We start from the raw sequence: 9674 nt of genomic DNA on the forward strand, positions 1-9674 counted from the left end.
CAGGAGCACAACGCTTCTTTAAACCTCTCTGACTAAAACTAGAGGAAGCTACTCTAGAAATGCTCTCTCACTCACTCACTCATAACTGAACAGTTCACTGCCGAGCAGCTCTGAGTAACAATTCATTACTCCAAGGTGAAAAGGCCAGCAAAGTACTCAGAGCCGCTACAACAGTGCTCCTTCTGTTCTTTCAATATACATCCCACAAATGTGCAACTAACAAAACTCATTTCTGACAAAAACTAAGAAAAAAATCTCTTCTTGATTTTGGTACTTGTAGAAATGGCAGGAAAGATATGGTGCTTGACAAAATTTCATTCATTCATTTTGGTAGCTTTCCAAACTGCTCAAGGAGAAGCTGGCTTGTTGTGCCTTTTTCAAAAACCTCCAAATGACTGTGTCTGCTGTGTGTGAAAAAAACTGTGGTGAATGGAAAGTGAATTAAGAAAATGTAATACTGCAGACCTGAGTGCTCCAACATTGCTCCCAGTCGACAGAAATGTATCTGTCCTGTTGTGTTTTGTAGCACTTCTTTGCTGGGATAAATGAGCGCTGTGCTATATGTAGAGGTATTCCGATATGGGAGGGATCTCTCTGTGCTTTACCTTTTAAATACCTGACTTCCTGCTCAGCCTCAGCTCCGCCCACAGGGTGTGGCTGCACCTCCCCTCCCGCACAGCAGTACCTGCAGTCAGACAGAACGCAGTCTCAGCAGACAGAACGCTCTTCCACACACGCTCCTCTCTCAGACGGAGCTGTACACATTGACAGGACGTGAGCACATAGGTACACCCTGAAAAGCAAAGACATCAGGGCTCGGAGGGCTGCCAGCCCGTCTCACTCACAGCTCTACTGCTTTATATGAAGTGCTGCCAGAACAGACTGCTTACTCAACTGCTTCAACTTTTCATCAAATGTTATATAATATAGAGGTCCTAACAGGGGAATTGTCATAAAGCAACTCACAGAGTACAATTACACAGAAAATGCTGGCAGCACAGCAGATATTACAGGATGTGGGAATAAGAGAGAAAAAATTACACTTTGATAATAGAAAACAAATCAGCTACAGCAGCAGCACTAAAATGATGAGATATGCTAAAACTGGACTGGTTTGTGGACAGAGATTTTCATACTTCTCATGCAACACTTGAAAAGATGTCTTTGATGATGATTCTGCTGAAGATTCTGATCTTAAATATGACCAAGATCCATTGATAAGTCTATCACTCTTAAAAGCATTGTGTGTTACCATGCATTTTTATACTGGTCTTGTCACAAAGCCCTGGACAGCTCCACAGGGAAGTGAACCAGGAAACCCAGAGGCAGCTGGGGAAAACCCAGGGGAAAGGGAAACAGCAGAGGACAAACCCATTTATCAATGCAACGTCTGACGCTTGAGTGGTGAATTTAAGTGCAGCTTTATTGTCCTGCCTGTGTGTGATCATGTTACATTTGCTTTGAATTTGCCTCACGGTTAACTTCACCCAGTGGTTAGCATTTGTTGAATGAAAACAGTGAGTGATGCTCTGGCTGTCTGCTCCCTCTGATTGTTAAAGAGCTGCCTGAGGCGGAGACCTGGCTCCCCACAGCACGGACCTACACAGAGGGGGCACCCCTCAGCATCATCCACCCTGCCCCTCAGCATCATCCACCCTGCCCCTCAGCATCATCCACCCTGCCCCCTGCACATCCACCCTGCCCCTCAGCATCATCCACCCTGCCCCCTGCACATCCACCCTGCCCCCTGCACATCCACCCTGCCCCTCAGCATCATCCACCCTGCCCCTCAGCATCATCCACCCTGCCCCCTGCACATCCACCCTGCCCCTCAGCATCATCCACCCTGCCCCTCAGCATCATCCACCCTGCCCCTCAGCATCATCCACCCTGCCCCCTGCACATCCACCCTGCCCCTCAGCATCATCCACCCTGCCCCCTGCACATCCACCCTGCCCCTCAGCATCATCCACCCTGCCCCTCAGCATCATCCACCCTGCCCCCTGCACATCCACCCTGCCCCTCAGCATCATCCACCCTGCCCCCTGCACATCCACCCTGCCCCCTGCACATCCAGCTGCCCCCTGCACATCCACCCTGCCCCTCAGCATCAACTAATACGCATCCTTTGGCAATTTAAAAATAACAGTTAATTCAGTTACAGGACACACATAACTGAACTTGGATTCCTTTGCAAATGTTTTTATTTGCTTTTTTCCCACTGCTGACATGCTGAGCAGAGTTGCTGACATGCTGAGCAGAGTTCTGTCAGTTTCAGCTTTTCAGCTGTGCTCGGTGTGCTTGCGGTTAGCCTGCAGCAGAAGCCCTCTGCAGATCTGCGGCTCTCAAACACTCTGTATTCTGAAAGTGGTTTTAAAAGGCTTTGCTGTCCTCATGCTGGCCAATAAAACGGGGTCATTTTCAGGACTGCAGACCAATGAGCTGTGCCTACAAAGTATCCTGCTACAGGAATGACCTCCCTCTCAGACGGTGTGGGCTCTGCTGAACGCCGTGAGGCTCTGGTTTTGTACTCGGTCCTGTTTCTCTGTCTCTGGTGGTGAACTGGTCCTGGCAGAAAGTCCCTTCTCTTCCTACCATTTAGCCCCCGGTGTGAGAGAACATAAGTGCGGTGGACATCCTTATATCCAGTGCAGAAAGGCTCTGACCCTCCACTCCAGTCCCCGGGGCCAGAGCACCCAGAGGGGGCATGCTCTCTGAAGAAGGGTGCATTTAGATTCTTGCAACCTGTCTGGTCCTGGTTCTATCCCTGCATAATGGCAAAGCTCACACTATGCTTGTTAAAAATATTATCTTTGAGTGTGGAATACAATTGGTCTGTCCATTTGAATTGGATGCAGGGCTATAGCCCTATAGGTCCTTTGTTTAACAGCAGACATATCATTAGATTGCAAATGAGAATTATGTATGAATCTGCGGCCATGAAAACAAAAAGCTGCTGGCCTCTCTGCAGAAAACACAGTCCTCTCAGGGCCTGTGGCAGGGGACAGGCCTCCCTCGGGTGGCAGGCAGAAATACGCCCGTGCTGGACAGCGCTGAACTGTGCCCCAGCTCACCAGCCTGCTAATCTTCACTGCCCACGGCGTCAGGAGTGTAAATATTCCACACAGCTGCATCTCTGGCCGCACTCATTTGTGGCAATGAGTTGACCACTGTGATAAAGTGTGAACTTGGCCGCTATCTGCTGGTATTGGCCACCTGTTCAGGCTATAAATCACCTTATTGGCTGACAGAGGTGGGGGGGCTGGGCTCAGGGTCATAAATCCCATTAGCGGAGGCTGCTGCCCTCCATTCACAATCTCTCTCATTATCAGGTGACCTTGACCAGCTGCTGAGGCAAAGACGCTTCATCACATTCCCAGGGAAGCATTGAGACGTGGGAGAGAGACTGTGTGTGTGTGTGTGTGCGTGTGTGTGTGTGTGAGTGTGTGTGTGTGTGTGTGCGAGCGTGCGTGTGTGTGCGCGTGCGTGTGTGTGTGCGTGTGAGTGTGTGTGTGTGCGTGTGTGTGCGCGTCTGTGTGTGTGTGCGCGTCTGTGTGTGTGTGTATGTGTGTGTGTGTGTGTGTGTGTGTGTGCGTGCGTCTGTGTGTGTGTGCGTCTGTGTGTGTGTATGTGTGTGTGTGGGTGTTCCCTAATGATGCATTTGTCTTGGTCTGGATCAATACCCCTCAGCCGCTTTGTATTTGCCCTGTTTGTGTAGAGTTAGGGAATGCATCTGCCCTGCATGAGAAAAATACAGACCTACAGAACCGTCTCAAAACACCTGCAAGCATGTGTGTGGAGGTCAGCTGCTACATATAGGACAGAGGCGGTAATAATGGACACACACTCACGCACACACGCACACACGCACACACACACACACACACACACACACACACGTATACAAACTCACAAACATACACACACACACACACACACACATATGCACATGCACACACACACACACAGACACATTTATACAAACTCACACACATATGCACATGCACACACACACACACACACACAGACACACACGTATACAAACTCACAAACGTACACACACACACACACACACACACACACACACACACATATGCACATGCACACACACACACACACAGACACATTTATACAAACTCACAAACATATACACACACACACACACACACACAGACACACACGTATACAAACTCACAAACGTACACACACACACACACACACACACACACATATGCACATGCACACACACACACACACACACAGACACACATTTATACAAACTCACAAACATATACACACACACACACACACACAGACACACACGTATACAAACTCACAAACGTACACACACACACACACACACACACATATGCACATGCACACACACACACACACAGACACATTTATACAAACTCACAAACATGTACACACACACACACACACACACACACGCACTCAGAGTCAGGTCTCTGAGCTGAGAAGGTGGTCATTACTTCTCTAGACAGGAATTCTGCTAAAAGCATCACAGTTTCCCATCTCATGTGCCAGCTTCAGACCCTGACTAACCATATCACGCCAGAATTAACGGTGTACTTCACCTCAGACAGGTGCTGTGAGATCTTTGTTAAATGGTCTGAAATTGAAACGACATGTATGATATAGAGCTAAAATAAACCAATAATCTTTGAAAGTTCACTTCTGTTTGCAAGATAATCTCAGAGAATGGCCATGAGAAAACCTGCCTTGTAACCCCAATAAATCACAATTTAAGGATAGAAAAAAAAGTCAAACCCAAACTATAGTTTAAAAAATCAACAGTGGTGAAATCATTGCTGAAAAGTAGCTGTTGTTGATTTCCATGTGGAATATCACTATGAGTAATGTCAGAGCTCCAATGCAGACACACAGCCCTGGGGCTGGCTCTGAGTGGCATTTTAAAGATGTCTTCATTGTGATGTAAAAGAAGAAAGCGCAGAGTCTCATTTGAACTTTAATTACAGCTCTTCCTCATGCGTCCTCACTGAAAAGGCAATAAAAACAGGCTGCTGTGAGCATGACGAACAGCACCAGTAATACGGCGCTCTGATATCAGAGGCTTTGCGGCGAATTTGATTAGACGGAAATTGCTTTGCAGCGTTCCCAGCGGGCGTCTCTCCCGCAGGCTCGGAGAGGCACACATGAGCCTGTGCACCTGAAGGAAAGCCATGCAGAACTGTAACGACCGTCGGTGAGAGACAGGGACGAGAGCGTCCTGTTCTGGGTGGAAGCTAATGTCCTGCTGCTGGCTCCCCTGTCCGGCCTCAGAGGCGCGATGCGGCGGCGTATTGATGGGTTCTGACACAGGGGTCCCCCGGGAGGATGAGGCCTGTGTGTCGGACGTGATCGATCGATATCACGGCGCTTTCACACTGAGCAGAGAGGAGGGGTGAAGCCCATGTTTCCTGAGTCACAGGCCCGTGGAGCGTAAAACCTGAACCCCTGAACCCTGCTCGTCATAACCCCCATGCATGCACCCTCACTCCGGCAGGACCACCGGGTTCAAACCAGCACCCAGCGGCAGCTCAGTCAGCCGGCTGCATTACTGCTAATTAAAAGATTATCTTACATTACTTCTATATCTATGCTGCTGTTCGTCTAGCCCTATTATAAATAGAGTTTAATTTACATTTGAATTTGAATTACATTTGAATTGATCAGCCCTAACATTAGCCTTCAAACAGCTTAAATATGGAACTGAGGAGAAAGTGACACCTACACTGCGTGCAGCTCAATACCCTCGCTCTGAATTCAGATAAATCTCTAAATGAATGTAATGGTTTTGAAGATAAATACGGTAATTTCTAGCGCTGCTGTTCATCTGTGCCCAAATTACAGGCTCCGTATCAGGCCTAATGACACACAGAGGAAGGTCTGACCTTCTGTCCCTGCCTCTGGCTGTCCACCAAACAGAAGCTGAAGAATGTGCACTGAGCTCTGCCAATCAGTGTGCAAATTCTGCACTGCCAAACACTGCCTTTCACCTCTCAGTGTCTGAGGGCCTGTGTGGGTGCTGCCTACAGCCTTGCAGAGGGGACTTCCAGGAGGACGCAGCAGCAGCAGCAGCAGGACACTGCAGTGCCACGCAGAGCAGCGAGCCCCGGTTTGGAGCTACACTGGTGGAGAGGCCCAGGCTCCACCACAGGCCCTCTGTGCTGTACTAGGCAGGAAATGTCAGGTACAAGATGTGTTCCTGTCTGTTCTATCTGCATGTGACCTGAATAATGATATAATATATATATATATAATATAATAATAATAAAGGAAAGAGCTCTGTAGCAGCTGCAGCACTGCAGTACTCTGCGGGAGCTGAGGGGAAAGGCTGTCTGGGGGGCAGAGCCTGTTGCTGACAGTGTTTCACCACATTCACTTTGCTTTGCTCTGTTTTCATTCTCCTGTCTCACTGGACGTCCTGCCTGCAAGATGCTCTATCCTAAGGAGCTTATCCTGCCCAAAAGTTTCTACAGTGAAATCTAAATGTTGAATGTAAATAAACACCCTGATCATTATCATAATTCTGTTTTCTGTGACACATCATTGTGACGGCTGGCGAGGTCCTTGCATGTGAACTTACGTCCTTCCTGTTTCTCATATTAGCCACACTAATGGCCTTCATGCCCTGTGAGAGCAGCTTCATCAGTTCTAAAGCAGCCAGGCAGCAGCATCTGAATGGGTCAGTGAGCCGCTGTTTTACTGATTTAAAACCACCCCCAGTCTTGCGCACACAGGCACACAGACACACAGATAACATGCATCCAAAGCCTGCCAAATGTCTCCATGGAAAAGTCAGCCTACAGGCACTAAAGCAACCCTGCAAGTGAGCAGGACACTTCAACTAATCTAGTCTAATTTCTGAATCTGAAAACTCCAGCTACACAGAAAGGGTACGAAATGAATTTGATGGCTTTCAATGACATAAGAAAATCTTTTCACCCTGAGAAGTCATGAAAATGGTCAAATGTTCTGCTTTTATTGAACCTCCATTTAAAACTGTCAACTAAAATTGTAATAAAGTCCATTCTTAATGGTTTATTAAACAGCTAGTGACTCCCACTCTGTAGAACAAGCTGCCTCAGCTGATTTAAGATGCAAAGCCATACAACTTGTGATCTGTATAATAACTAACTTACGCAGGGACTTTGTATGAGTGTAATCAGTAGTGATGCCCACAGAGATGTCTGATTAGAGTGTTCTTTGGGCCGATTCCTGGAAAAGCCCATCTGAGTGAGACTGGCAGTCCACAGGGTAACCCCTGCAGCCAGCCCATAAAAAGGCTCACTGAGCCAGGGAGTCCCTTACTGCCCATACAGCAGCATGGAACAGCCCGGCAATGACTGCACAGAGTCTGATCTCCCTTCCTAACTGCACATGGTTAATAACTCCTCATCTCCACTGTGCACACGGCTGACACTGTGTGATACCTGCTGCAAGGATTGTCCCAAAAGAGGAATAATTATGTAGATATAATATATGCACATGCTGTATATTAATAGTGAATATTTTTTCTGGCTTTATCCTTTATATTTCATGAGCAATCAGGCAGCAGACATTTTGTCAATTTACTCAACTTAAGAGATAGCCAACTGGAGTAAAAGACTCCAAATATATCAATTGTGTGAAAATTAAAATAAAAACCGTTTGCTTTTAAAAATATTGACACGTTTTGAGAAACATACGATAATGCTGGCTAGAAACATGTCTGAATACTAACTGTGCTGGGTTTGGCTTGGAAATGCCTTTTCCTTGTGGAGCCACAGAGCACCCAATCAATCTGATTTTCCATGAACAGCCAAGTGTCACCCTGTAGCCGTGTCGCTGAGCGGATTATCCCGCAGCGAGCAGATGGACCTTGCTGTTACATACTGATCCAGAGGCTGCTCACTTCTTCAGTCTGAGTTAATCAGCAGCATCACAGCAGCTGAACGAAAGCAGCACTTTAGAGCAGCCACAGCCCAGCTGAAGCCAGCACTCTCAACCCACATCTCAGCACATGCAAGGCCTGGGAGCTGCGCACCCCACACTGACCACGGGACTCTCGTGGAAACTGCGTACCCCACACTGACCACGGGACTGTCGTGGGAGCTGCGTACCCCACACTGACCACGGGACTCTCGTGGAAACTGCACACCCCACGCTGACCACGGGACTCTCGTGGGAGCTGCGTACCCCACACTGACCACGGGACTGTCGTGGGAGCTGCGTACCCCACACTGACCACGGGACTCTCGTGGAAACTGCGTACCCCACACTGACCACGGGACTCTCGTGGAAACTGCGCACCCCACGCTGACCACGGGACTCTCGTGGAAACTGCGTACCCCACACTGACCATGGAAACTGAGGACTTTACACTTGCTTACATGGGAAGGAGGCTGTGACACTTGGTGAGGTCACTTTGTCAACTCAGTGTCTGAGTCAAACTGCAGCGTCCTGCAGAGCTCTCACTTTAGCTAGCTGCAGCACCATGGCTCTCCCTGAGTACTCCGCATCTGCTGCCATCTGACTGCACTGGCTTTCTCGTGGAGCAATGCCTTGTGGGAATAATTAACTCCTTAATTGCAGTCAACTTTCTGAAAGCCCTCCCATTACCCTTAATGATTGGCAGGGTAGACACTGAACTGAGAAACTTGGCGTATTGTTACTTAATAGAATTTGTAGTTAAAAATAATAAAACGGCATCCTCAGAAATGTGCTTAACAGTGCAAAGCTCAGATCATGCTCAGTCTTTACATCAACACATTTTTCTGCCTCTGAATCAACACCTGTCCCTTCTAACTAAAAAACACACCCTCTGAGTCACTCTCACAGTACAGTCTGAACAGCAGTGTCGTCACTGGGCCCTGTCTGGGCCGGTCTGGGCCTGTCTGGCCCCCTCATAAATGGGTCTGTAATGGCTCGGCAGAGAGGCCACCAGGCTGATGCGCTTATTAAATATAATGCTGCTGAAACACAGTGATTACAGAGCAGCCACAGTTCGCTGAGTGACAGACTGTCTCCCAGATACACATTCCAGAGCTCACGGCATGTGCTGTGCTCACACTGAGAGACTTCAGGCCATGTGTGAAACTTCCTCAGTGACATGAGCAAACCCCTGTGCGGCTCGAACCCCTGTGCGGCTCGAACCCCTGTGCGGCTCGAACCCCTGTGCGGCTCAGGAGTGGCCAGAGGACTGAAGCTACACCATGAGCTTGTGATTCTGATTTGGAATTCAGTTTGTTTAATTTTCTCGGTAATGAGGATGCGCTGAGACCCGGAGCTGTTCTCCGCACACAAGCCCAGCTGTGTGCCATTTCTGACTCCTCCTCATACCCTGAGCATTCAATTTTCATATGCACACCCTCTACATATAAAACTAAGGCTGGAGATAAACACACAGAAATCCCGTGGGCAGAACAGCGAGTTTCACATGGCAGTCTCCTGAGAGGAGGACAGTGGGCAGATGTTCAGTGCTGCAAGTTGCATCACTTACACAGCTAGATAAGCTCTGAAGCTAAATACCCAGAAATACCCAGTTCTGCCAAGCCTGTGCTTTGTGCTCGAAGAAGCTGTCATGCTTGCATGACTCCTATAGCCATCTCGCTCTTAATTGCTGCTGAAGTGGACAACTTTGTCAAAACCCACAGCTAGGTAACTAGCTG

This window comes from Megalops cyprinoides, chromosome 25 (assembly GCF_013368585.1).
Source record: "Megalops cyprinoides isolate fMegCyp1 chromosome 25, fMegCyp1.pri, whole genome shotgun sequence".
Classification (NCBI taxonomy): Eukaryota; Metazoa; Chordata; class Actinopteri; order Elopiformes; family Megalopidae; genus Megalops; species Megalops cyprinoides.